The following is a 27,500-nucleotide window of genomic DNA, read 5'->3' on the forward strand; positions in this document are numbered from 1 at the left end:
GGCACGTGGAAAGGGACCCTTGGTCTCCCGCCTCAGCTGGAGAGGCGTCCCAATTGCCTTGCCAAGCCTCGAGGAGAATCCCGAGTTGTCCCTCGCAACTAGGCACGAGTCCTGACGTGGCTGAACAAACACGTGTGTGGAAGGGCCATCCCCGTCGTAACTCGAGAATATACCCCAGGTTCCCGCCGCAACTCGAGAAAAACCATGAGACTTCCCCCTCGCCGCGAGATGAGGCCCGATTCCCCTGCACTGCGTGCAGAGCAATTCCGTGTTGCACATCACACATGAAAGGAGCCTTGATTTCCTTGATGGCACTCCAGAGAAACCCCAAGAACACTGTTTCAAGGCTAGAGGGATCCTGAGGTCACCGTAGCAACACGAAAGAGCTCCGTGGGCCAAAAATCAACTCGAGATGAGAGGTTAGTCCCTGGCTTCGACTCCAGAGGAATACCACCTTACCACAAGCACCTCAAGAGGAGGCTTCTCTCAGCTCTAGGTATGTGAGAGGGACCCTGAGTTTGCGGCCTCAAGTGGAATGGACACCACGATGCCCTGACTCGAAATAAGGCCGGATATCCCTGCAGTGACTTCAATGCAGGCTCGTCTTGCATCTCCCAGGACGAAAGGATGTCTGAATCCCCTGTGGAAAGCACAGAGAAAGACTTAGTTCCCCACCTCATCGCTACCGATAGCCTCACATCCTTTGAAAACTCCAGAGGTACGCGGAGATCAGTGCCTCCAAAGGAGACGATGCCTGACTCCTCGTGAAACTTAATAGGAGACCCAGGATTCCTGTGGCACGTGGAAAGGGACACTTGGTCTCCCGCCTCAGCTGGAGAGGCGTCCCAATTGCCTTGCCAAGCCTCGAGGAGAATCCCGAGTTGGGTCTCGCAACTAGGCAAGAGTCCTGACGTGGCTGAACAAACACGTGTGTGGAAGGGCCATCCCCGTCGTAACTCGAGAATATACCCCAGGTTCCCGCCGCAACACGAGAAAAACCATGAGACTTCCCCCTCGCCGCGAGATGAGGCCCGATTTCCCTGCACTGCGTTCAGAGCAATTCTGTGTTGCACATCACACATGAAAGGAGCCTTGATTTCCTTCATGGCACTCCAGAGAAACCCCAAGAACACTGTTTCAAGGCTAGAGGGATCCTGAGGTCACTGTAGCAACACGAAAGAGCTCCGTGGACCAAAAATCAACTCGAGATGAGAGGTTAGTCCCTGGCTTCGACTCCAGAGGAATACCACCTTACCACAAGCACCTCAAGAGGAGGCTTCTCTCAGCTCTAGGTATGTGAGAGGGACCCTGAGTTTGCGGCCTCAAGTGGAATGGACACCTCGATGCCCTGCCTCGAAATAAGGCTGGATATCCCTGCTTGACTGGAATGCAGGCTCGTCTTGCATCTCCCAAGACGAAAGGGTGTCTGAATCCCCTGTGGAGACCACAGAGAAAGACCTAGTTCCCCACCTCATCGCGACAGGAGGCCTCACATCCTTTGAAAACTCCAGAGGTATGCGGAGATCAGTGCCTCCAAAGGAAACGATGCCTGACTCCTGGTGAAACTTGATAGGAGACCCAGGATTCCTGCGGCACGTGGAAAGGGACCCTTGGTCTCCCGTCTCAGCTGGAGAGGCGTCCCAATTGCCCTGCAAAGCCTCGAGGAGAATCCCGAGTTGTCCCTCGCAACTAGGCAGGAGTCCTGACGTCGCTGAAGAAACACGTGGGTGGAAGGCCCATCCCCGTCGTAACTCGAGAATATACCCCAGGTTCCCGCTGCAACTCGAGAAAAACCATGAGACTTCCCCCTCGCCGCGAGATGAGGCCCGATTCCCCTGCACTGCGTGCAGAGCAATTCCGTGTTGCACATCACACATGAAAGGAGCCTTGATTTCCTTGATGGAACTCCAGCGAAACCCCAAGAACACTGTTTCAAGGCTAGAGGGATCCTGAGGTCACTGTAGCAAAACGAAAGAGCTCCGTGGACCAAGATTCAACAAGAGATGAGAGATTAGTCCCTGGCTTCGACTCCTGATGAATACCACCTTACCACAAGCACCTCAAGAGGAGGCTTCTCTCAGCTCTAGGTATGTGAGAGGGACCCTGTGTTTGTGGCCTCAAGTGGAATGGACACCGCGATGCCCTGACTCGAAATAAGGCCGGATATCCCTGCAGTGACTTCAATGCAGGCTCGTCTTGCATCTCCCAGGACGAAAGGATGTCTGAATCCCCTGTGGAGACCACAGAGAAAGACTTAGTTGCCCACCTCATCGCGACCGATACCCTCACATCCTTTGAAAACTCCAGAGGTACGCGGAGATCAGTGCCTCCAAAGGAGACGATGCCTGACTCCTCGTGAAACTTGATAGGAGTCCCAGGATTCCTGTGGCACGTGGAAAGGGACCCTTGGTCTCCCGCCTCAGCTGGAGAGGCGTCCCAATTGCCCTGCCAAGCCTCGAGGAGAATCCAGAGTTGTCCCTCGCAACTAGGCAGGAGTCCTGACGTCGCTGAAGAAACACGTGTGTGGAAGGGCCATCCCCGTCGTAACTCGAGAATATACCCCAGGTTCCCGCCGCAACTCGAGAAAAACCATGAGACTTCCCCCTCGCCGCGAGATGAGGCCCGATTCCCCTGCACTGCGTGCAGAGCAATTCCGTGTTGCACATCACACATGAAAGGAGCCTTGATTTCCTTGATGGCACTCCAGAGAAACCCCAAGAACACTGTTTCAAGGCTAGAGGGATCCTGAGGTCACCGTAGCAACACGAAAGAGCTCCGTGGGCCAAAAATCAACTCGAGATGAGAGGTTAGTCCCTGGCTTCGACTCCAGAGGAATACCACCTTATCACAAGCACCTCAAGAGGAGGCTTCTCTCAGCTCTAGGTATGTGAGAGGGACCCTGAGTTTGCGGCCTCAAGTGGAATGGACACCGTGATGCCCTGACGCGAAATAAGGCTGGATATCCCTGCAGTGACTTGAATGCAGGCTCGTCTTGCATCTCCCAAGACGAAAGGATGTCTGAATCCCCTGTGGAGACCACAGAGAAAGACCTAGTTCCCCACCTCATCGGGACCGGAGGTCTCACATCCTTTGAAAACTCCAGAGGTACGCGGAGATCAGTGCCTCCAAAGGAGACGATGCCTGACTCCTCGTGAAACTTGATAGGAGTCCCAGGATTCCTGTGGCACGTGGAAAGGGACCCTTGCTCTCCCGCCTCAGCTGGAGAGGCGTCCCAATTGCCTTGCCAAGCCTCGATGAGAATCCCGAGTTGTGTCTCGCAACTAGGCAAGAGTCCTGACGTGGCTGAACAAACACGTGTGTGGAAGGGCCATCCCCGTCGTAACTCGAGAATATACCCCAGGTTCCCGCCGCAACTCGAGAAAAACCATGAGACTTCCCCCTCGCCGCGAGATGAGGCCCGATTCCCCTGCACTGCGTGCAGAGCAATTCTGTGTTGCACATCACACATGAAAGGAGCCTTGATTTCCTTCATGGCACTCCAGAGAAACCCCAAGAACACTGTTTCAAGGCTAGAGGGATCCTGAGGTCACTGTAGCAACATGAAAGAGCTCCGTGGACCAAAAATCAACTCGAGATGAGAGGTTAGTCCCTAGCTTCGACTCCAGAGGAATACCACCTTACCACAAGCACCTCAAGCGGAGGCTTCTCTCAGCTTTAGGTATGTGAGAGGGACCCTGAGTTTGCGGCCTCAAGTGGAATGGACACCACGATGCCCTGACTCGAAATAAGGCCGGATATCCCTGCAGTGACTGGAATGCAGGCTCGTCTTGCATCTCCCAAGACGAAAGGGTGTCTGAATCCCCTGTGGAGACCACAGAGAAAGACCTAGTTCCCCACCTCATCGCGACAGTAGGCCTCAAATCCTTTGAAAACTCCAGAGGTATGCGGAGATCAGTGCCTCCAAAGGAGACGATGCCTGACTCCTCGTGAAACTTGATTGGAGACCCAGGATTCCTGCGGCACGTGGAAAGGGACCCTTGGTCTCCCGTCTCAGCTGGAGAGGCTTCCCAATTGCCCTGCAAAGCCTCGAGGAGAATCCCGAGTTGTCCCTCGCAACTAGGCAGGAGTCCTGACATGGCTGAACACACACGTGTGTGGAAGGGCCATCCCCGTCGTAACTCGAGAATATACCCCAGGTTCCCGCCGCAACTCGAGAAAAACCATGAGACTTCCCCCTTGCCGCGAGATGAGGCCCGATTCCCCTGCACTGCGTGCAGAGCAATTCCGTGTTGCACATCACACATGAAAGGAGCCTTGATTTCCTTGATGGCACTCCAGAGAAACCCCAAGAACACTGTTTCAAGGCTAGAGGGATCCTGAGGTCACTGTAGCAACACGAAAGAGCTCCGTGGACCAAGAATCAACACGAGATGAGAGGTTAGTCCCTGGCTTCGACTCCTGAGGAATACAACCTTACCACAACCACCTCAAGAGGAGGCTTCTCTCAGCTCTAGGTATGTGAGAGGGATCCTGAGTTTGCGGCCTCAAGTGGAATGGACACCGCGATGCCCTGACTCGAAATAAGGCCGGATATCCCGGCAGTGACTTGAATGCAGGCTCGTCTTGCATCTCCCAAGAAGAAAGGATGTCTGAATCCCCTGTGGAGACCACAGAGAAACACCTAGTTCCCCACCTCATCGCGACCGGAGGCCTCACATCCTTTGAAAACTCCAGAGGTACGCGGAGATCAGTGCCTCCAAAGGAGACGATGCCTGACTCCTCGTGAAACTTGATAGGAGTCCCAGGATTCCTGTGGCACGTGGAAAGGGACCCTTGGTCTCCCGCCTCAGCTGGAGAGGCGTCCCAATTGCCTTGCCAAGCCTCGAGGAGAATCCCGAGTTGTGTCTCGCAACTAGGCAAGAGTCCTGACGTGGCTGAACAAACACGTGTGTGGAAGGGCCATCCCCGTCGTAACTCGAGAATATACCCCAGGTTCCCGCCGCAACTCGAGAAAAACCATGAGACTTGCACCTCGCCGCGAGATGAGGCCCGATTCCCCTGCACTGCGTGCAGAGCAATTCTGTGTTGCACATCACACATGAAAGGAGCCTTGATTTCCTTGATGGCACTCCAGAGAAACCCCAAGAACACTGTTTCAAGGCTAGAGGGATCCTGAGGTCACTGTAGCAACACGAAAGAGCTCCGTGGACCAAAAATCAACTCGAGATGAGAGGTTAGTCCCTAGCTTCGACTCCAGAGGAATACCACCTTACCACAAGCACCTCAAGAGGAGGATTCTCTCAGCTCTAGGTATGTGAGAGGGACCCTGAGTTTGCGGCCTCAAGTGGAATGGACACCACGATGACCTGACTCGAAATAAGGCCGGATATCCCTGCAGTGACTGGAATGCAGGCTCGTCTTGCATTTCCCAAGACGAAAGGGTGTCTGAATCCCCTGTGGAGACCACAGAGAAAGACCTAGTTCCCCACCTCATCGCGACAGGAGGCCTCAAATCCTTTGAAAACTCCAGAGGTATGCGGAGATCAGTGCCTCCAAAGGAGACGATGCCTGACTCCTCGTGAAACTTGATAGGAGACCCAGGATTACTGTGGCACGTGGAAAGGGACCCTTGGTCTCCCGTCTCAGCTGGAGAGGCTTCCCAATTGCCCTGCAAAGCCTCGAGGAGAATCCAGAGTTGTCCCTCGCAACTAGGCAGGAGTCCTGACATGGCTGAACACACACGTGTGTGGAAGGGCCATCCCCGTCGTAACTCGAGAATATACCCCAGGTTCCCGCCGCAACTCGAGAAAAACCATGAGACTTCCCCCTTGCCGCGAGATGAGGCCCGATTCCCCTGCACTGCGTGCAGAGCAATTCCGTGTTGCACATCACACATGAAAGGAGCCTTGATTTCCTTGATGGCACTCCAGAGAAACCCCAAGAACACTGTTTCAAGGCTAGAGGGATCCTGAGGTCACTGTAGCAACACGAAAGAACTCTGTGGACCAAAAATCAACTCGAAAAGAGAGGTTAGTCCCTGGATTCGTCTCCAGAGCAATACCACCTTACCACAAGCACCTCAAGAGGAGGCTTCTCTCAGCTCTAGGTATGTGAGAGGGACCCTGAGTTTGCGGCCTCAAGTGGAATGGACACCGCGATGCCCTGACTCGAAATAAGGCCGGATATCCCTGCAGTGACTTCAATGCAGGCTCGTCTTGCATCTCCCAGGACGAAAGGATGTCTGAATCCCCTGTGGAAAGCACAGAGAAAGACTTAGTTCCCACCTCATTGCGACCGATAGCCTCACATCCTTTGAAAATTCCAGAGGTACGCGGAGATCAGTGCCTCCAAAGGAGACGATGCCTGACTCCTCGTGAAACTTGATAGGAGTCCCAGGATTCCTGTGGCACGTGGAAAGGGACCCTTGGTCTCCCGCCTCAGCTGGAGAGGCGTCCCAATTGCCTTGCCAAGCCTCGAGGAGAATCCCGAGTTGTGTCTCGCAACTAGGCAAGAGTCCTGACATGGCTGAACAAACACGTGTGTGGAAGGGCCATCCCCGTCGTAACTCGAGAATATACCCCAGGTTCCCGCCGCAACTCGAGAAAAACCATGAGACTTCCCCCTCGCCAGGAGATGAGGCCCGATTCCCCTGCACTGCGTGCAGAGCAATTCCGTGTTGCACATCACACATGAAAGGAGCCTTGATTTCCTTCATGGCACTCCAGAGAAACCCCAAGAACACTGTTTCAAGGCTAGAGGGATCCTGAGGTCACTGTAGCAACACGAAAGAGCTCCGTGGACCAAAAATCAACTCGAGATGAGAGGTTAGTCCCTGGCTTCGACTCCTGAGGAATACCACCTTACCACAAGCACCTCAAGAGGAGGCTTCTCTCAGCTCTAGGTATGTGAGAGGGATCCTGAGTTTGCGGCCTCAAGTGGAATGGACACCGCGATGCCCTGACTCGAAATAAGGCCGGATATCCCTGCAGTGACTTGAATGCAGGCTCGTCTTGCATCTCCAAAGAAGAAAGGATGTCTGAATCCCCTGTGGAGACCACAGAGAAACACCTAGTTCCCCACCTCATCGCGACCAGAGGCCTCACATCCTTTGAAAACTCCAGAGGTACGCGGAGATCAGTGCTTCCAAAGGAGACGATGCCTGACTCCTCGTGAAACTTGATAGGAGTCCCAGGATTCTTGTGGCACGTGGAAAGGGACCCTTGGTCTCCCGCCTCAGCTGGAGAGGCGTCCCAATTGCCCTGCCAAGCCTCGAGGAGAATCCCGAGTTGTCCCTCGCAACTAGGCAGGAGTCCTGACGTGGCTGAACAAACACGTGGGTGGAAGGGCCATCCCCGTCGTAACTCGAGAATATACCCCAGGTTCCCGCCGCAACTCGAGAAAAACCATGAGACTTCCCCCTCGATGCGAGATGAGGCCCGATTCCCCTGTATTGCGTGCAGAGCAATTCCGTCTTGCACATCACACATGAAAGGAGCCTTGATTTCCTTGATGGCACTCCAGAGAAACCCCAAGAACACTATTTCAAGGATAGAGGGATCCTGAGGTCACTGTAGCAACACGAAAGAACTCTGTGGACCAAAAATCAACTCGAAAAGAGAGGTTAGTCCCTGGATTCGTCTCCAGAGGAATACCATCTTACCACAAGCACCTCAAGAGGAGGCTTCTCTCAGCTCTAGGTATGTGAGAGGGACCCTGAGTTTGCGGCCTCAAGTGGAATGGACACCGCGATGCCCTGACTCGAAATAAGGCCGGATATCCCTGCAGTGATTTCAATGCAGGCTTGTCTTGCATCTCCCAGGACGAAAGGATGTCTGAATCCCCTGTGGAAAGCACAGAGAAAGACTTAGTTCCCCACCTCATCGCGACCGATAGCCTCACATCCTTTGAAAATTCCAGAGGTACGCGGAGATCAGTGCCTCCAAAGGAGACGATGCCTGACTCCTCGTGAAACTTGATAGGAGTCCCAGGATTCCTGTGGCACTTGGAAAGGGACACTTGGTCTCCCGCCTCAGCTGGAGAGGCGTCCCAATTGCCCTGCCAAGCCTCGAGGAGAATCCAGAGTTGTCCCTCGCAACTAGGCAGGAGTCCTGACGTGGCTGAACAAACACGTGTGTGGAAGGGCCATCCCCGTCGTAACTCGAGAATATACCCCAGGTTCCCGCCGCAACTCGAGAAAAACCATGAGACTTCCCCCTCCCCGCGAGATGAGGCCCGATTCCCCTGCACTGCGTGCAGAGCAATTCTGTGTTGCACATCACACATGAAAGGAGCCTTGATTTCCTTCATGGCACTCCAGAGAAACCCCAAGAACACTGTTTCAAGGATAGAGGGATCCTGAGGTCAATGTAGCAACACGAAAGAGCTCCGTGGGCCAAAAATCAACTCGAGATGAGAGGTTAGTCCCTGGCTTCGACTCCAGAGGAATACCACCTTACCACAAGCACCTCAAGAGGAGGCTTCTCTCAGCTCTAGGTATGTGAGAGGGACCCTGAGTTTGCGGCCTCAAGTGGAATGGACACCGCGATGCCCTGACGCGAAATAAGGCTGGATATCCCTGCAGTGACTTGAATGCAGGCTCGTCTTGCATCTCCCAAGATGAAAGGATGTCTGAATCCCCTGTGGAGACCACAGAGAAAGACTTAGTTCCCCACCTCATCGCGACCGGAGGCCTCACATCCTTTGAAAACTCCAGAGGTCCGCGGAGATCAGTGCCTCCAAAGGAGACGATGCCTGACTCCTCGTGAAACTTGATAGGAGTCCCAGGATTCCTGTGGCTCGTGGAAAGGGACCCTTGGTCTCCCGCCTCAGCTGGAGAGGCGTCCCAATTGCCTTGCCAAGCCTCGAGGAGAATCCCGAGTTGTGTCTCGCAACTAGGCAAGAGTCCTGACATGGCTGAACAAACACGTGTGTGGAAGGGCCATCCCCGTCGTAACTCGAGAATATACCCCAGGTTCCCGCCGCAACTCGAGAAAAACCATGAGACTTCCCCCTCGCCGCGAGATGAGGCCCGATTCCCCTGCACTGCGTGCAGAGCAATTCTGTGTTGCACATCACACATGAAAGGAGCCTTGATTTCCTTCATGGCACTTCAGAGAAACCCCAAGAACACTGTTTCAAGGCTAGAGGGATCCTGAGGTCACTGTTGCAACACGAAAGAGCTCCGTGGACCCAAAATCAACTCGAGATGAGAGGTTAGTTCCTGGCTTCGACTCCAGAGGAATACCACCTTACCACAAGCACCTCAAAAGGAGGCTTCTCTCAGCTCTAGGTATGTGAGAGGGACCCTGAGTTTGGGGCCTCAAGTGGAATGGACACCGCGATGCCCTGACTCGAAATAAGGCCGGATATCCCTGCAGTGACTGGAATGCAGGCTCATCTTGCATCTCTCAAGACGAAAGGGTGTCTTAATCCGCTGTGGAGACCACAGAGAAAGACCTAGTTCCCCACCTCATCGCGACCGGGGGCCTCAAATCCTTTGAAAACTCCAGAGGTATGCGGAGATCAGTGCCTCCAAAGGAGACGATGCCTGACTCCTCGTGAAACTTGATAGGAGACCCAGGATTCCTGTGGCACGTGGAAAGGGACACTTGGTCTCCCGTCTCAGCTGGAGAGGCGTCCCAATTGCCCTGCAAAGCCTCGAGGAGAATACAGAGTTGTCCCTCGCAACTAGGCAGGAGTCCTGACATGGCTGAACACACACATTTGTGGAAGGGCCATCCCCGTCGTAACTCGAGAATATACCCCAGGTTCCCGCCGCAACTCGAGAAAAACCATGAGTCTTCCCCCTCGCCGCGAGATGAGGCCCGATTCCCCTGCACTGCGTGCAGAGCAATTCCGTGTTGCACATCACACATGAAAGGAGCCTTGATTTCCTTGATGGCACTCCAGAGAAACCCCAAGAACACTGTTTCAAGGCTAGAGGGATCCTGAGGTCACTGTAGCAACACGAAAGAGCTCCGTGGACCAAGAATCAACACGAGATGAGAGGTTAGTCCCTGGCTTCGACTCCTGAGGAATACCACCTTACCACAAGCACCTCAAGAGGAGGCTTCTCTCAGCTCTAGGTATGTGAGAGGGATCCTGAGTTTGCGGCCTCAAGTGGAATGGACACCGCGATGCCCTGACTCGAAATAAGGCCGGATATCCCTGCAGTGACTTGAATGCAGGCTCGTCTTGCATCTCCAAAGAAGAAAGGATGTCTGAATCCCCTGTGGAGACCCCAGAGAAACACCTAGTTCCCCACCTCATCGCGACCAGAGGCCTCACATCCTTTGAAAACTCCAGAGGTACGCGGAGATCAGTGCCTCCAAAGGAGACGATGCCTGACTCCTCGTGAAACTTGATAGGAGTCCCAGGATTCTTGTGGCACGTGGAAAGGGACACTTGGTCTCCCGCCTCAGCTGGAGAGGCGTCCCAATTGCCCTGCCAAGCCTCGAGGAGAATCCCGAGTTGTCCCTCGCAACTAGGCAGGAGTCCTGACGTCGCTGAACAAACACGTGGGTGGAAGGGCCATCCCCGTCGTAACTCGAGAATATACCCCAGGTTCCCGCCGCAACTCGAGAAAAACCATGAGACTTCCCCCTCGATGCGAGATGAGGCCCGATTCCCCTGCACTGCGTGCAGAGCAATTCCGTGTTGCACATCACACATGAAAGGAGCCTTGATTTCCTTGATGGCACTCCAGAGAAACCCCAAGAACACTGTTTCAAGGCTAGAGGGATCCTGAGGTCACTGTAGCAACACGAAAGAGCTCCGTGGGCCAAAAATCAACTCGAGATGAGAGGTTAGTCCCTGGCTTCGACTCCAGAGGAATACCACATTACCACAAGCACCTCAAGAGGAGGCTTCTCTCAGCTCTAGGTATGTGAGAGGGACCCTGAGTTTGCGGCCTCAAGTGGAATGGACACCGCAATGCCCTGACGCGAAATAAGGCTGGATATCCCTGCAGTGACTTGAATGCAGGCTCGTCTTGCATCTCCCAAGATGAAAGGATGTCTGAATCCCCTGTGGAGACCACAGAGAAACACCTAGTTCCCTACCTCATCGCGACCGGAGGCCTCACATCCTTTGAAAACTCCAGAGGTACGCGGAGATCAGTGCCTCCAAAGGAGACGATGCCTGACTCCTCGTGAAACTTGATAGGAGTCCCAGGATTCCTGTGGCACGTGGAAAGGGACCCTTGGTCTCCCGCCTCAGCTGGAGAGGCGTCCCAATTGCCTTGCCAAGCCTCGAGGAGAATCCCGAGTTGTGTCTCGCAACTAGGCAAGAGTCCTGACATGGCTGAACAAACACGTGTGTGGAAGGGCCATCCCCGTCGTAACTCGAGAATATACCCCAGGTTCCCGCCGCAACTCGAGAAAAACCATGAGACTTCCCCCTCGCCAGGAGATGAGGCCCGATTCCCCTGCACTGCGTGCAGAGCAATTCTGTGTTGCACATCACACATGAAAGGAGCCTTGATTTCCTTCATGGCACTCCAGAGAAACCCCAAGAACACTGTTTCAAGGCTAGAGGGATCCTGAGGTCACTGTAGCAACACGAAAGAGCTCCGTGGACCCAAAATCAACTCGAGATGAGAGGTTAGTCCCTGGCTTCGACTCCAGAGGAATACCACCTTACCACAAGCACCTCAAGAGGAGGCTTCTCTCAGCTCTAGGTATGTGAGAGGGACCCTGAGTTTGCGGCCTCAAGTGGAATGGACACCGCGATGCCCTGACTCGAAATATGGCCGGATATCCCTGCAGTGACTGGAATGCAGGCTCGTCTTGCATCTCCCAAGACAAAAGGGTGTCTGAATCCCCTGTGGAGACCACAGAGAAAGACCTAGTTCCCCACCTCATCGCGACAGGAGGCCTGAAATCCTTTGAAAACTCCAGAGGTATGCGGAGATCAGTGCCTCCAAAGGAGAGGATGCCTGACTCCTCGTGAAACTTGATAGGAGTCCCAGGATTCTTGTGGCACGTGGAAAGGGACCCTTGGTCTCCCGTCTCAGCTGGAGAGGCGTCCCAATTGCCCTGCAAAGCCTCGAGGAGAATCCAGAGTTGTCCCTCGCAACTAGGCAGGAGTCCTGACATGGCTGAACACACACATTTGTAGAAGGGCCATCCCCGTCGTAACTCGAGAATATACCCCAGGTTCCCGCCGCAACTCGAGAAAAACCATGAGTCTTCCCCCTCGCCGCGAGATGAGGCCCGATTCCCCTGCACTGCGTGCAGAGCAATTCCGTGTTGCACATCACACATGAAAGGAGCCTTGATTTCCTTGATGGCACTCCAGAGAAACCCCAAAAACACTGTTTCAAGGCTAGAGGGATTCTGAGGTCACTGTAGCAACACGAAAGAGCTCCGTGGACCAAGAATCAACACGAGATGAGAGGTTAGTCCCTGGCTTCGACTCCTGAGGAATACCACCTTACCACAAGCACCTCAAGAGGAGGCTTCTCTCAGCTCTAGGTATGTGAGAGGGATAGTGAGTTTGCGGCCTCAAGTGGAATGGACACCGCGATGCCCTGACTCGAAATAAGGCCGGATATCCCTGCAGTGACTTGAATGCAGGCTCGTCTTGCATCTCCAAAGAAGAAAGGATGTCTGAATCCCCTGTGGAGACCACAGAGAAACACCTAGTTCCCCACCTCATCGCGACCAGAGGCCTCACATTCTTTGAAAACTCCAGAGGTACGCGGAGATCAGTGCCTCCAAAGGAGACGATGCCTGACTCCTCGTGAAACTTGATAGGAGTCCCAGGATTCTTGTGGCACGTGGAAAGGGACCCTTGGTCTCCCGCCTCAGCTGGAGAGGCGTCCCAATTGCCCTGCCAAGCCTCGAGGAGAATCCCGAGTTGTCCCTCGCAACTAGGCAGGAGTCCTGACGTGGCTGAACAAACACGTGGGTGGAAGGGCCATCCCCGTCGTAACTCGAGAATATACCCCAGGTTCCCGCCGCAACTCGAGAAAAACCATGAGACTTCCCCCTCGATGCGAGATGAGGCCCGATTCCCCTGTATTGCGTGCAGAGCAATTCCGTCTTGCACATCACACATGAAAGGAGCCTTGATTTCCTTGATGGCACTCCAGAGAAACCCCAAGAACACTATTTCAAGGATAGAGGGATCCTGAGGTCACTGTAGCAACACGAAAAAACTCTGTGGACCAAAAATCAACTCGAAAAGAGAGGTTAGTCCCTGGATTCGTCTCCAGAGGAATACCACCTTACCACAAGCACCTCAAGAGGAGGCTTCTCTCAGCTCTAGGTATGTGAGAGGGACCCTGAGTTTGCGGCCTCAAGTGGAATGGACACCGCGATGCCCTGACTCGAAATAAGGCCGGATATCCCTGCAGTGACTTCAATGCAGGCTCGTCTTGCATCTCCCAGGACGAAGGGATGTCTGAATTCCCTGTGGAAAGCACAGAGAAAGACTTAGTTCCCCACCTCATCGCGACCGATAGCCTCACATCCTTTGAAAATTCCAGAGGTACGCGGAGATCAGTGCCTCCAAAGGAGACGATGCCTGACTCCTCGTGAAACTTGATAGGAGTCCCAGGATTCCTGTGGCACTTGGAAAGGGACACTTGGTCTCCCGCCTCAGCTGGAGAGGCGTCCCAATTGCCCTGCCAAGCCTCGAGGAGAATCCAGAGTTGTCCCTCGCAACTAGGCAGGAGTCCTGACGTGGCTGAACAAACACGTGTGTGGAAGGGCCATCCCCGTCGTAACTCGAGAATATACCCCAGGTTCCCGCCGCAACTCGAGAAAAACCATGAGACTTCCCCCTCGCCGCGAGATGAGGCCCGATTCCCCTGCACTGCGTGCAGAGCAATTCTGTGTTGCACATCACACATGAAAGGAGCCTTGATTTCCTTCATGGCACTCCAGAGAAACCCCAAGAACACTGTTTCAAGGCTAGAGGGATCCTGAGGTCAATGTAGCAACACGAAAGAGCTCCGTGGGCCAAAAATCAACTCGAGATGAGAGGTTAGTCCCTGGCTTCGACTCCAGAGGAATACCACCTTACCACAAGCACCTCAAGAGGAGGCTTCTCTCAGCTCTAGGTATGTGAGAGGGACCCTGAGTTTGCGGCCTCAAGTGGAATGGACACCGCGATGCCCTGACGCGAAATAAGGCTGGATATCCCTGCAGTGACTTGAATGCAGGCTCGTCTTGCATCTCCCAAGATGAAAGGATGTCTGAATCCCCTGTGGAGACCACAGAGAAAGACTTAGTTCCCCACCTCATCGCGACCGGAGGCCTCACATCCTTTGAAAACTCCAGAGGTACGCGGAGATCAGTGCCTCCAAAGGAGACGATGCCTGACTCCTCGTGAAACTTGATAGGAGTCCCAGGATTCCTGTGGCTCGTGGAAAGGGACCCTTGGTCTCCCGCCTCAGCTGGAGAGGCGTCCCAATTGCCTTGCCAAGCCTCGAGGAGAATCCCGAGTTGTGTCTCGCAACTAGGCAAGAGTCCTGACATGGCTGAACAAACACGTGTGTGGAAGGGCCATCCCCGTCGTAACTCGAGAATATACCCCAGGTTCCCGCCGCAACTCGAGAAAAACCATGAGACTTCCCCCTCGCCGCGAGATGAGGCCCGATTCCCCTGCACTGCGTGCAGAGCAATTCTGTGTTGCACATCACACATGAAAGGAGCCTTGATTTCCTTCATGGCACTCCAGAGAAACCCCAGGAACACTGCTTCAAGGCTAGAGGGATCCTGAGGTCACTGTAGCAACACGAAAGAGCTCCATGGACCCAAAATCAACTCGAGATGAGAGGTTAGTTCCTGGCTTCGACTCCAGAGGAATACCACCTTACCAAAAGCACCTCAAGAGGAGGCTTCTCTCAGCTCTAGGTATGTGAGAGGGACCCTGAGTTTGCGGCCTCAAGTGGAATGGACACCGCGATGCCCTGACTCGAAATAAGGCCGGATATCCCTGCAGTGACTTCAATGCAGGCTCGTCTTGCATCTCCAAAGAAGAAAGGGTGTCTGAATCCCCTGTGGAGACCCCAGAGACACACCTAGTTCCCCACCTCATCGCGACCAGAGGCCTCACATCCTTTGAAAACTCCAGAGGTACGCGGAGATCAGTGCCTCCAAAGGAGACGATGCCTGACTCCTCGTGAAACTTGATAGGAGTCCCAGGATTCTTGTGGCACGTGGAAAGGGACACTTGGTCTCCCGCCTCAGCTGGAGAGGCGTCCCAATTGCCCTGCCAAGCCTCGAGGAGAATCCCGAGTTGTCCCTCGCAACTAGGCAGGAGTCCTGACGTGGCTGAACAAACACGTGGGTGGAAGGGCCATCCCCGTCGTAACTCGAGAATATACCCCAGGTTCCCGCCGCAACTCGAGAAAAACTATGAGACTTTCCCCTCGATGCGAGATGAGGCCCGATTCCCCTGTATTGCGTGCAGAGCAATTCCGTCTTGCACATCACACATGAAAGGAGCCTTGATTTCCTTGATGGCACTCCAGAGAAACCCCAAGAACACTGTTTCAAGGATAGAGGGATCCTGAGGTCACTGTAGCAACACGAAAGAGTTCCGTGGGCCAAAAATCAACTCGAGATGAGAGGTTAGTCCCTGGCTTCGACTCCAGAGGAATACCACCTTACCACAAGCACCTCAAGAGGAGGCTTCTCTCAGCTCTAGGTATGTGAGAGGGACCCTGAGTTTGCGGCCTCAAGTGGAATGGACACCGTGATGCCCTGACGCGAAATAAGGCTGGATATCCCTGCAGTGACTTGAATGCAGGCTCGTCTTGCATCTCCCAAGATGAAAGGATGTCTGAATCCCCTGTGGAGACCACAGAGAAAGACCTAGTTCCCCACCTCATCGCGACCGGAGGCCTCACATCCTTTGAAAACTCCAGAGGTACGCGGAGATCAGTGCCTCCAAAGGAGACGATGCCTGACTCCTCGTGAAACTTGATAGGAGTCCCCGGATTCCTGTGGCACGTGGAAAGGGACCCTTGGTCTCCCGCCTCAGCTGGAGAGGCGTCCCAATTGCCTTGCCAAGCCTCGAGGAGAATCCCGAGTTGTGTCTCGCAACTAGGCAAGAGTCCTGACATGGCTGAACAAACACGTGTGTGGAAGGGCCATCCCCGTCGTAACTCGAGAATATACCCCAGGTTCCCGCCGCAACTCGAGAAAAACCATGAGACTTCCCCCTCGCCGCGAGATGAGGCCCGATTCCCCTGCATTGCGTGCAGAGCAATTCTGTGTTGCACATCACACATGAAAGGAGCCTTGATTTCCTTCATGGCACTCCAGAGAAACCCCAAGAACACTGTTTCAAGGCTAGAGGGATCCTGAGGTCACTGTAGCAACACGAAAGAGCTCCGTGGACCCAAAATCAACTCGAGATGAGAGGTTAGTCCCTGGCTTCGACTCCAGAGGAATACCACCTTACCACAAGCACCTCAAGAGGAGGCTTCTCTCAGCTCTAGGTATGTGAGAGGGACCCTGAGTTTGCGGCCTCAAGTGGAATGGACACCGCGATGCCCTGACTCGAAATAAGGCCGGATATCCCTGCAGTGACTGGAATGCAGGCTCGTCTTGCATCTCCCAAGACGAAAGGGTGTCTGAATCCCCTGTGGAGACCACAGAGAAAGACCTAGTTCCCCACCTCATCGCGACAGGAGGCCTCAAATCCTTTGAAAACTCCAGAGGTATGCGGAGATCTGTGCCTCCAAAGGAGACGATGCCTGACTCCTCGAGAAACTTGATAGGAGACCCAGGCTTCCTGTGGCACGTGGAAAGGGACCCTTGGTCTCCCGTCTCAGCTGCAGAGGCGTCCCAATTGCCCTGCAGAGCCTCGAGGAGAATCCCGAGTTGTCCCTCGCAACTAGGCAGGAGTCCTGACATGGCTGAACACACACGTGTGTGGAAGGGCCATCCCCGTCGTAACTCGAGAATACACCTCAGGTTCCCGCCGCAACTCGAGAAAAACCATGAGACTTCCCCCTCGCCGCGAGATGAGGCCCGATTCCCCTGCACTGCGTGCAGAGCAATTCCGTGTTGCACATCACACATGAAAGGAGCCTTGATTTCCTTGATGGCACTCCAGAGAAACCCCAAGAACACTGTTTCAAGGCTAGAGGGATCCTGAGGTCACTGTAGCCACACGAAAGAGCTCCATGGACCAAAAATCAACACGAGAAGAGAGGTTAGTCCCTGGCTTCGACTCCTGAGGAATACCACCTTACCACAAGCACCTCAGGTGGAGGCTTCTCTCAGCTCTAGGTATGTGAGAGGGACCCTGAGTTTGCGGCCTCAAGTGGAATGGACACCACGATGCCCTGACTCGAAATAAGGCCGGATATCCCTGCAGTGACTTCAATGCAGGCTCGTCTTGCATCTCCCAGGACGAAACTATGTCTGAATCCCCTGTGGAAAGCACAGAGAAAGACTTAGTTCCCCACCTCATCGCGACCGATAGCCTCACATCCTTTGAAAACTCCAGAGGTACGCGGAGATCAGTGCCTCCAAAGGAGACGATGCCTGACTCCTCGTGAAACTTGATAGGAGTCCCAGGATTCCTGTGGCACTTGGAAAGGGACACTTGGTCTCCCGCCTCAGCTGGAGAGGCGTCCCAATTGCCCTGCCAAGCCTCGAGGAGAATACCGAGTTGTCCCTCGCAACTAGGCAGGAGTCCTGACGTGGCTGAACAAACACGTGGGTGGAAGGGCCATCCCCGTCGTAACTCGAGAATATACCCCAGGTTCCCGCCGCAACTCGAGAAAAACCATGAGACTTCCCCCTCGCCGCGAGATGAGGCCCGATTCCCCTGCACTGCGTGCAGAGCAATTCGGTGTTGCACATCACACATGAAAGGAGCCTTGATTTCCTTGATGGCACTCCAGAGAAACCCCAAGAACACTGTTTCAAGGCTAGAGGGATCCTGAGGTCACTGTAGCAACACGAAAGAGCTCCGTGGGCCAAAAATCAACTCGAGATGAGAGGTTAGTCCCTGGCTTCGACTCCAGAGGAATACCACCTTACCACAAGCACCTCAAGAGGAGGCTTCTCTCAGCTCTAGGTATGTGAGAGGGATCCTGAGTTTGCGGCCTCAAGTGGAATGGACACCGCGATGCCCTGACTCGAAATAAGGCCGGATATCCCGGCAGTGACTTCAATGCAGGCTCGTCTTGCATCTCCCAAGAAGAAAGGATGTCTGAATCCCCTGTGGAGACCACAGAGAAACACCTAGTTCCCCACCTCATCGCGACCGGAGGCCTCACATCCTTTGAAAACTCCAGAGGTACGCGGAGATCAGTGCCTCCAAAGGAGACGATGCCTGACTCCTCGTGAAACTTGATAGGAGTTCCAGGATTCTTCTGGCACGTGGAAAGGGACCCTTGGTCTCCCGCCTCAGCTGGAGAGGCGTCCCAATTGCCCTGCCAAGCCTCGAGGAGAATCCCGAGTTGTCCCTCGCAACTAGGCAGGAGTCCTGACGTGGCTGAACAAACACGTGGGTGGAAGGGCCATCCCCGTCGTAACTCGAGAATATACCCCAGGTTCCCGCCGCAACTTGAGAAAAACTATGATACTTCCCCCTCGATGCGAGATGAGGCCCGATTCCCCTGTATTGCATGCAGAGCAATTCCGTCTTGCACATCACACATGAAAGGAGCCTTGATTTCCTTGATGGCACTCCAGAGAAACCCCAAGAACACTGTTTCAAGGATAGAGGGATCCTGAGGTCACTGTAGCAACACGAAAGAGCTCCGTGGGCCAAAAATCAATTCGAGATGAGAGGTTAGTCCCTGGCTTCGACTCCAGAGGAATACCACCTTACCACAAGCACCTCAAGAGGAGGCTTCTCTCAGCTCTAGGTATGTGAGAGGGACCCTGAGTTTGCGGCCTCAAGTGGAATGGACACCGCGATGCCCTGACTCGAAATAAGGCCGGATATCCCTGCAGTGACTGGAATGCAGCCTCGTCTTGCATCTCCCAAGACGAAAGGATGTCTGAATCCCCTGTGGAGACCACAGAGAAAGACCTAGTTCCCCACCTCATCGCGACAGGAGGCCTCAAATCCTTTGAAAACTCCAGAGGTATGCGGAGATCAGTGCCTCCAAAGGAGAGGATGCCTGACTCCTCGTGAAACTTGATAGGAGACCCAGGTTTCCTGTGGCACGTGGAAAGGGACCCTTGGTCTCCCGTCTCAGCTGGAGAGGCGTCCCAATTGCCCTGCAAAGCCTCGAGGAGAATCCCGAGTTGTCCCTCGCAACTAGGCAGGATTCCTGACATGGCTGAACACACACGTGTGTGGAAGGGCCATCCCCGTCGTAACTCGAGAATATACCCCAGGTTCCCGCCGCACCTCGAGGAAAACCATGAGACTTCCCCCTCGCCACGAGATGAGGCCCGATTACCCTGCACTGCGTGCAGAGCAATTCCGTGTTGCACATCACACATGAAAGGAGCCTTGATTTCCTTGATGGCACTCCAGAGAAACCCCAAGAACACTGTTTCAAGGCTAGAGGGATCCTGAGGTCACTGTAGCAACACGAAAGAGCTCCGTGGACCAAGAATCAACACGAGATGAGAGTTTAGTCCCTGGCTTCGACTCCTGAGGAATACCACCTTACCAAAAGCACCTCAAGTGGAGGCTTCTCTCAGCTCTAGGTATGTGAGAGGGACCCTGAGTTTGCGGCCTCAAGTGGAATGGACACCGCGATGCCCTGACTCGAAATAAGGCCGGATATCCCTGCAGTGACTTCAATGCAGGCTCGCCTTTCATCTCCCAAGAAAAAAGGATGTCTGAATCCCCTGTGGAGACCACAGAGAAACACCTAGTTCCCCACCTCATCGCGACCGGAGGCCTCACATCCTTTGAAAACTCCAGAGGTACGCGGAGATCAGTGCCTCCAAAGGAGACGATGCCTGACTCCTCGTGAAACTTGATAGGAGTCCCAGGATTCTTGTGGCACGTGGAAAGGGACCCTTGGTCTCCCGCCTCAGGTGGAGAGGCGTCCCAATTGCCCTGCCAAGCCTCGAGGAGAATCCCGAGTTGTCCCTCGCAACTAGGCAGGAGTCCTGACGTGGCTGAACAAACACGTGGGTGGAAGGGCCATCCCCGTCGTAACTCGAGAATATACCCCAGGTTCCCACCGCAACTCGAGAAAAACCATGAGACTTCCCCCTCGATGCGAGATGAGGCCCGATTCCCCTGTACTGCGTGCAGAGCAATTCCGTGTTGCACATCACACATGAAAGGAGCCTTGATTTCCTTGATGGCACTCCAGAGAAACCCCAAGAACACTGTTTCAAGGATAGAGGGATCCTGAGGTCACTGTAGCAACACGAAAGAACTCTGTGGACCAAAAATCAACTCGAAAAGAGAGGTTAGTCCCTGGATTCGTCTCCAGAGGAATACCACCTTACCACAAGCACCTCAAGAGGAGGCTTCTCTCAGCTCTAGGTATGTGAGAGGGACCCTGAGTTTGCGGCCTCAAGTGGAATGGACACCACGATGCCCTGACTCGAAATAAGGCCGGATATCCCTGCAGTGACTTCAATGCAGGCTCGTCTTGCATCTCCCAGGACGAAAGGATGTCTGAATACCCTGTGGAAAGCACAGAGAAAGACTTAGTTCCCCACCTCATCGCGACCGATAGCCTCACATCCTTTGAAAACTCCAGAGGTACGCGGAGATCAGTGCCTCCAAAGGAGACGATGCCTGACTCCTCGTGAAACTTGATAGGAGTCCCAGGATTCCTGTGGCACTTGGAAAGGGACACTTGGTCTCCCGCCTCAGCTGGAGAGGCGTCCCAATTGCCTTGCCAAGCCTCGAGGAGAATCCAGAGTTGTCCCTCGCAACTAGGCAGGAGTCCTGACGTGGCTGAACAAACACGTGGGTGGAAGGGCCATCCCCGTCGTAACTCGAGAATATACCCCAGGTTCCCGCCGCAACTCGAGACAAACCATGAGACTTCCCCCTCGCCGCGAGATGAGGCCCGATTCCCCTGCACTGCGTGCAGAGAAATTCGGTGTTGCACATCACACATGAAAGGAGCCTTGATTTCCTTGATGGCACTCCAGAGAAACCCCAAGATCACTGTTTCACGGCTAGAGGGATCCTGAGGTCACTGTAGCAACACGAAAGAGCTCCGTGGGCCAAAAATCAACTCGAGATGAGAGGTTAGTCCCTGGCTTCGACTCCAGAGGAATACCACCTTACCACAAGCACCTCAAGAGGAGGCTTCTCTCAGCTCTAGGTATGTGAGAGGGACCCTGAGTTTGCAGCCTCAAGTGGAATGGACACCGCAATGCCCTGACGCGAAATAAGGCTGGATATCCCTGCAGTGACTTGAATGCAGGCTCGTCTTGCATCTCCCAAGATGAAAGGATGTCTGAATCCCCTCTGGAGACCACAGAGAAAGACCTAGTTCCCCACCTCATCGCGACCGGAGGCCTCACATCCTTTGAAAACTCCAGAGGTACGCGGAGATCTGTGCCTCCAAAGGAGACGATCCCTGACTCCTCGTGAAACTTGATAGGAGTCCCAGGATTCCTGTGGCACGTGGAAAGGGACCCTTGGTCTCCCGCCTCAGCTGGAGAGGCGTCCCAATTGCCTTGCCAAGCCTCGAGGAGAATCCCGAGTTGTGTCTCGCAACTAGGCAAGAGTCCTGACATGGCTGAACAAACATGTGTGTGGAAGGGCCATCCCCGTCGTAACTCGAGAATATACCCCAGGTTCCCGCCGCAACTCGAGAAAACCATGAGACTTCCCCCTCGCCGCGAGATGAGGCCCGATTCCCCTGCACTGCGTGCAGAGCAATTCTGTGTTGCACATCACACATGAAAGGAGCCTTGATTTCCTTCATGGCACTCCAGAGAAAACCCAAGAACACTGTTTCAAGAATAGAGGGATCCTGAGGTCACTGTAGCAACACGAAAGAGCTCCGTGGGCCAAAAATCAACTCGAGATGAGAGGTTAGTCCCTGGCTTCGACTCCAGAGGAATACCACCTTACCACAAGCACCTCAAGAGGAGGCTTCTCTCAGCTCTAGGTATGTGAGAGGGACCCTGAGTTTGCGGCCTCAAGTGGAATGGACACCGCGATGCCCTGACTCGAAATAAGGCCGGATATCCCTGCAGTGACTGGAATGCAGCCTCGTCTTGCATCTCCCAAGACGAAAGGGTGTCTGAATCCCCTGTGGAGACCACAGAGAAAGACCTAGTTCCCCACCTCATCGCGACAGGAGGCCTCAAATCCTTTGAAAACTCCAGAGGTATGCGGAGATCAGTGCCTCCAAAGGAGAGGATGCCTGACTCCTCGTGAAACTTGATAGGAGACCCAGGTTTCCTGTGGCACGTGGAAAGGGACCCTTGGTCTCCCGTCTCAGCTGGAGAGGCGTCCCAATTGCCCTGCAAAGCCTCGAGGAGAATCCCGAGTTGTCCCTCGCAACTAGGCAGGATTCCTGACATGGCTGAACACACACGTGTGTGGAAGGGCCATCCCCGTCGTAACTCGAGAATATACCCCAGGTTCCCGCCGCACCTCGAGGAAAACCATGAGACTTCCCCCTCGCCACGAGATGAGGCCCGATTACCCTGCATTGCGTGCAGAGCAATTCCGTGTTGCACATCACACATGAAAGGAGCCTTGATTTCCTTGATGGCACTCCAGAGAAACCCCAAGAACACTGTTTCAAGGCTAGAGGGATCCTGAGGTCACTGTAGCAACACGAAAGAGCTCCGTGGACCAAGAATCAACACGAGATGAGAGTTTAGTCCCTGGCTTCGACTCCTGAGGAATACCACCTTACCAAAAGCACCTCAAGTGGAGGCTTCTCTCAGCTCTAGGTATGTGAGAGGGACCCTGAGTTTGCGGCCTCAAGTGGAATGGACACCGCGATGCCCTGACTCGAAATAAGGCCGGATATCCCTGCAGTGACTTGAATGCAGGCTCGCCTTTCATCTCCCAAGAAAAAAGGATGTCTGAATCCCCTGTGGAGACCACAGAGAAACACCTAGTTCCCCACCTCATCGCGACCGGAGGCCTCACATCCTTTGAAAACTCCAGAGGTACGCGGAGATCAGTGCCTCCAAAGGAGACGATGCCTGACTCCTCGTGAAACTTGATAGGAGTCCCAGGATTCTTGTGGCACGTGGAAAGGGACCCTTGGTCTCCCGCCTCAGGTGGAGAGGCGTCCCAATTGCCCTGCCAAGCCTCGAGGAGAATCCCGAGTTGTCCCTCGCAACTAGGCAGGAGTCCTGACGTGGCTGAACAAACACGTGGGTGGAAGGGCCATCCCCGTCGTAACTCGAGAATATACCCCAGGTTCCCGCCGCAACTCGAGAAAAACCATGAGACTTCCCCCTCGATGCGATATGAGGCCCGATTCCCCTGTACTGCGTGCAGAGCAATTCCGTGTTGCACATCACACATGAAAGGAGCCTTGATTTCCTTGATGGCACTCCAGAGAAACCCCAAGAACACTGTTTCAAGGCTAGAGGGATCCTGAGGTCACTGTAGCAACACGAAAGAACTCTGTGGACCAAAAATCAACTCGAAAAGAGAGGTTAGTCCCTGGATTCGTCTCCAGAGGAATACCACCTTACCACAAGCACCTCAAGAGGAGGCTTCTCTCAGCTCTAGGTATGTGAGAGGGACCCTGAGTTTGCGGCCTCAAGTGGAATGGACACCACGATGCCCTGACTCGAAATAAGGCCGGATATCCCTGCAGTGACTTCAATGCAGGCTCGTCTTGCATCTCCCAGGACGAAAGGATGTCTGAATCCCCTGTGGAAAGCACAGAGAAAGACTTAGTTCCCCACCTCATCGCGACCGATAGCCTCACATCCTTTGAAAACTCCAGAGGTACGCGGAGATCAGTGCCTCCAAAGGAGACGATGCCTGACTCCTCGTGAAACTTGATAGGAGTCCCAGGATTTCTGTGGCACTTGGAAAGGGACACTTGGTCTCCCGCCTCAGCTGGAGAGGCGTCCCAATTGCCTTGCCAAGCCTCGAGGAGAATCCAGAGTTGTCCCACGCAACTAGGAAGGAGTCCTGACGTGGCTGAACAAACACGTGGGTGGAAGGGCCATCCCCGTCGTAACTCGAGAATATACCCCAGGTTCCCGCCGCAACTCGAGACAAACCATGAGACTTCCCCCTCGCCGCGAGATGAGGCCCGATTCCCCTGCACTGCGTGCAGAGAAATTCGGTGTTGCACATCACACATGAAAGGAGCCTTGATTTCCTTGATGGCACTCCAGAGAAACCCCAAGAACACTGTTTCACGGCTAGAGGGATCCGGAGGTCACTGTAGCAACACGAAAGAGCTCCGTGGGCCAAAAATCAACTCGAGATGAGAGGTTAGTCCCTGGCTTCGACTCCAGAGGAATACCACCTTACCACAAGCACCTCAAGAGGAGGCTTCTCTCAGCTCTAGGTATGTGAGAGGGACCCTGAGTTTGCAGCCTCAAGTGGAATGGACACCGCAATGCCCTGACGCGAAATAAGGCCAGATATCCCTGCAGTGACTTGAATGCAGGCTCGTCTTGCATCTCCCAAGATGAAAGGATGTCTGAATCCCCTCTGGAGACCACAGAGAAAGACCTAGTTCCCCACCTCATCGCGACCGGAGGCCTCACATCCTTTGAAAACTCCAGAGGTACGCGGAGATCTGTGCCTCCAAAGGAGACGATCCCTGACTCCTCGTGAAACTTGATAGGAGTCCCAGGATTCCTGTGGCACGTGGAAAGGGACCCTTGGTCTCCCGCCTCAGCTGGAGAGGCGTCCCAATTGCCTTGCCAAGCCTCGAGGAGAATCCCGAGTTGTGTCTCGCAACTAGGCAAGAGTCCTGACATGGCTGAACAAACATGTGTGTGGAAGGGCCATCCCCGTCGTAACTCGAGAATATACCCCAGGTTCCCGCCGCAACTCGAGAAAACCATGAGACTTCCCCCTCGCCGCGAGATGAGGCCCGATTCCCCTGCACTGCGTGCAGAGCAATTCTGTGTTGCACATCACACATGAAAGGAGCCTTGATTTCCTTCATGGCACTCCAGAGAAAACCCACGAACACTGTTTCAAGAATAGAGGGATCCTGAGGTCACTGTAGCAACACGAAAGAGCTCCGTAGGCCAAAAATCAACTCGAGATGAGAGGTTAGTCCCTGGCTTCGACTCCAGAGGAATACCACCTTACCACAAGCACCTCAAGAGGAGGCTTCTCTCAGCTCTAGGTATGTGAGAGGGACCCTGAGTTTGCGGCCTCAAGTGGAATGGACACCGCGATGCCCTGACTCGAAATAAGGCCGGATATCCCTGCAGTGACTTCAATGCAGGCTCGTCTTGCATCTCCCAAAAAGAAAGGATGTCTGAATCCCCTATGGAGACCACAGAGAAACACCTAGTTCCCCACCTCATCGCGACAGGAGGCCTCACATCCTTTGAAAACTCCAGAGGTACGCGGAGATCAGTGCCTCCAAAGGAGACGATGCCTGACTCCTCGTGAAACTTGATAGGAGTCCCAGGATTCCTGTGGCACTTGGAAAGGGACCCTTGGTCTCCCGCCTCAGCTGGAGAGGCGTCCCAATTGCCCTGCCAAGCCTCGAGGAGAATCCAGAGTTGTCCCTCGCAACTAGGCAGGAGTCCTGACGTCGCTGAAGAAACACGTGGGTGGAAGGGCCATCCCCGTCGTAACTCGAGAATATACCCCAGGTTCCCGCCGCAACTCGAGAAAAACCATGAGACTTCCCCCTTGCCGTGAGATGAGGCCCGATTCCCCTGCACTGCGTGCAGAGCAATTCGGTGTTGCACATCACACATGAAAGGAGCCTTGATTTCCTTGATGGCACTCCAGAGAAACCCCAAGAACACTGTTTCAAGGCTAGAGGGATCCTGAGGTCACTGTAGCAACACGAAAGAGCTCCGTGGGCCAAAAATCAACTCGAGATGAGAGGTTAGTCCCTGGCTTCGACTCCAGAGGAATACCACCTTACCACAAGCACCTCAAGAGGAGGCTTCTCTCAGCTCTAGGTATGTGAGAGGGATCCTGAGTTTGCGGCCTCAAGTGGAATGGACACCGCGATGCCCTGACTCGAAATAAGGCCGGATATCCCTGCAGTGATTTCAATGCAGGCTCGTCTTGCATCTCCCAAGAAGAAAGGATGTCTGAATCCCCTGTGGAGACCACAGAGAAACACCTAGTTCCCCACCTCATCGCGACCGGAGGCCTCACATCCTTTGAAAACTCCAGAGGTACGCGGAGATCAGTGCCTCCAAAGGAGACGATGCCTGACTCCTCGTGAAACTTGATAGGAGTCCCACGATTCTTGTGGCACGTGGAAAGGGACCCTTGGTCTCCCGCCTCAGCTGGAGAGGCGTTCCAATTGCCCTGCCAAGCCTCGAGGAGAATCCCGAGTTGTCCCTCGGAACTAGGCAGGAGTCCTGACGTGGCTGAACAAACACGTGGGTGGAAGGGCCATCCCCGTCGTAACTCGAGAATATAGTCCAGGTTCCGGCCGCAACTCGAGAAAAACCATAAGACGTCCCCCTCGTCGCGAGATGAGGCCCGATTCCCCTGCACTGCGTGCAGAGCAATTCCGTGTTGCACATCACACATGAAAGGAGCCTTGATTTCCTTGATGGCACTCCAGAGAAACCCCAAGAACACTGTTTCAAGGCTAGAGGGATCCTGAGGTCACTGTAGCAACACGAAAGAGCTCCGTGGACCAAGAATCAACACGAGATGAGAGGTTAGTCCCTGGCTTCGACTCCTGAGGAATACCACCTTACCACAAGCACCTCAAGAGGAGGCTTCTCTCAGCTCTAGGTATGTGAGAGGGATCCTGAGTTTGCGGCCTCAAGTGGAATGGACACCGCGATGCCCTGACTCGAAATAAGGCCGGATATCCCTGCAGTGACTTGAATGCAGGCTCGTCTTGCATCTCCCAAGAAGAAAGGATGTCTGAATCCCCTGTGGAGACCACAGAGAAACACCTAGTTCCCCACCTCATCGCGACCGGAGGCCTCACATCCTTTGAAAACTCCAGAGGTACGCGGAGATCAGTGCCTCCAAAGGAGACGATGCCTGACTCCTCGTGAAACTTGATAGGAGTCCCAGGATTCTTGTGGCACGTGGAAAGGGACCCTTGGTCTCCCGCCTCAGCTGGAGAGGCGTTCCAATTGCCCTGCCAAGCCTCGAGGAGAATCCCGAGTTGTCCCTCGGAACTAGGCAGGAGTCCTGACGTGGCTGAACAAACACGTGGGTGGAAGGGCCATCCCCGTCGTAACTCGAGAATATAGCCCAGGTTCCCGCCTCAACTCGAGAAAAACCATAAGACGTCCCCCTCGTCGCGAGATGAGGCCCGATTCCCCTGCAATACGTGCAGAGCAATTCTGTGTTGCACATCACACATGAAAGGAGCCTTGATTTCCTTCATGGCACTCCAGAGAAAACCCAAGAACACTGTTTCAAGGCTAGAGGGATCCTGAGGTCACTGTAGCAACACGAAAGCGCTCCGTGGACCAAAAATCAACTCGAGATGAGAGGTTAGTCCCTGGCTTCGACTC

Source organism: Cervus elaphus, chromosome 19, assembly GCF_910594005.1.
Source record: "Cervus elaphus chromosome 19, mCerEla1.1, whole genome shotgun sequence".
NCBI lineage: Eukaryota > Metazoa > Chordata > Mammalia > Artiodactyla > Cervidae > Cervus > Cervus elaphus.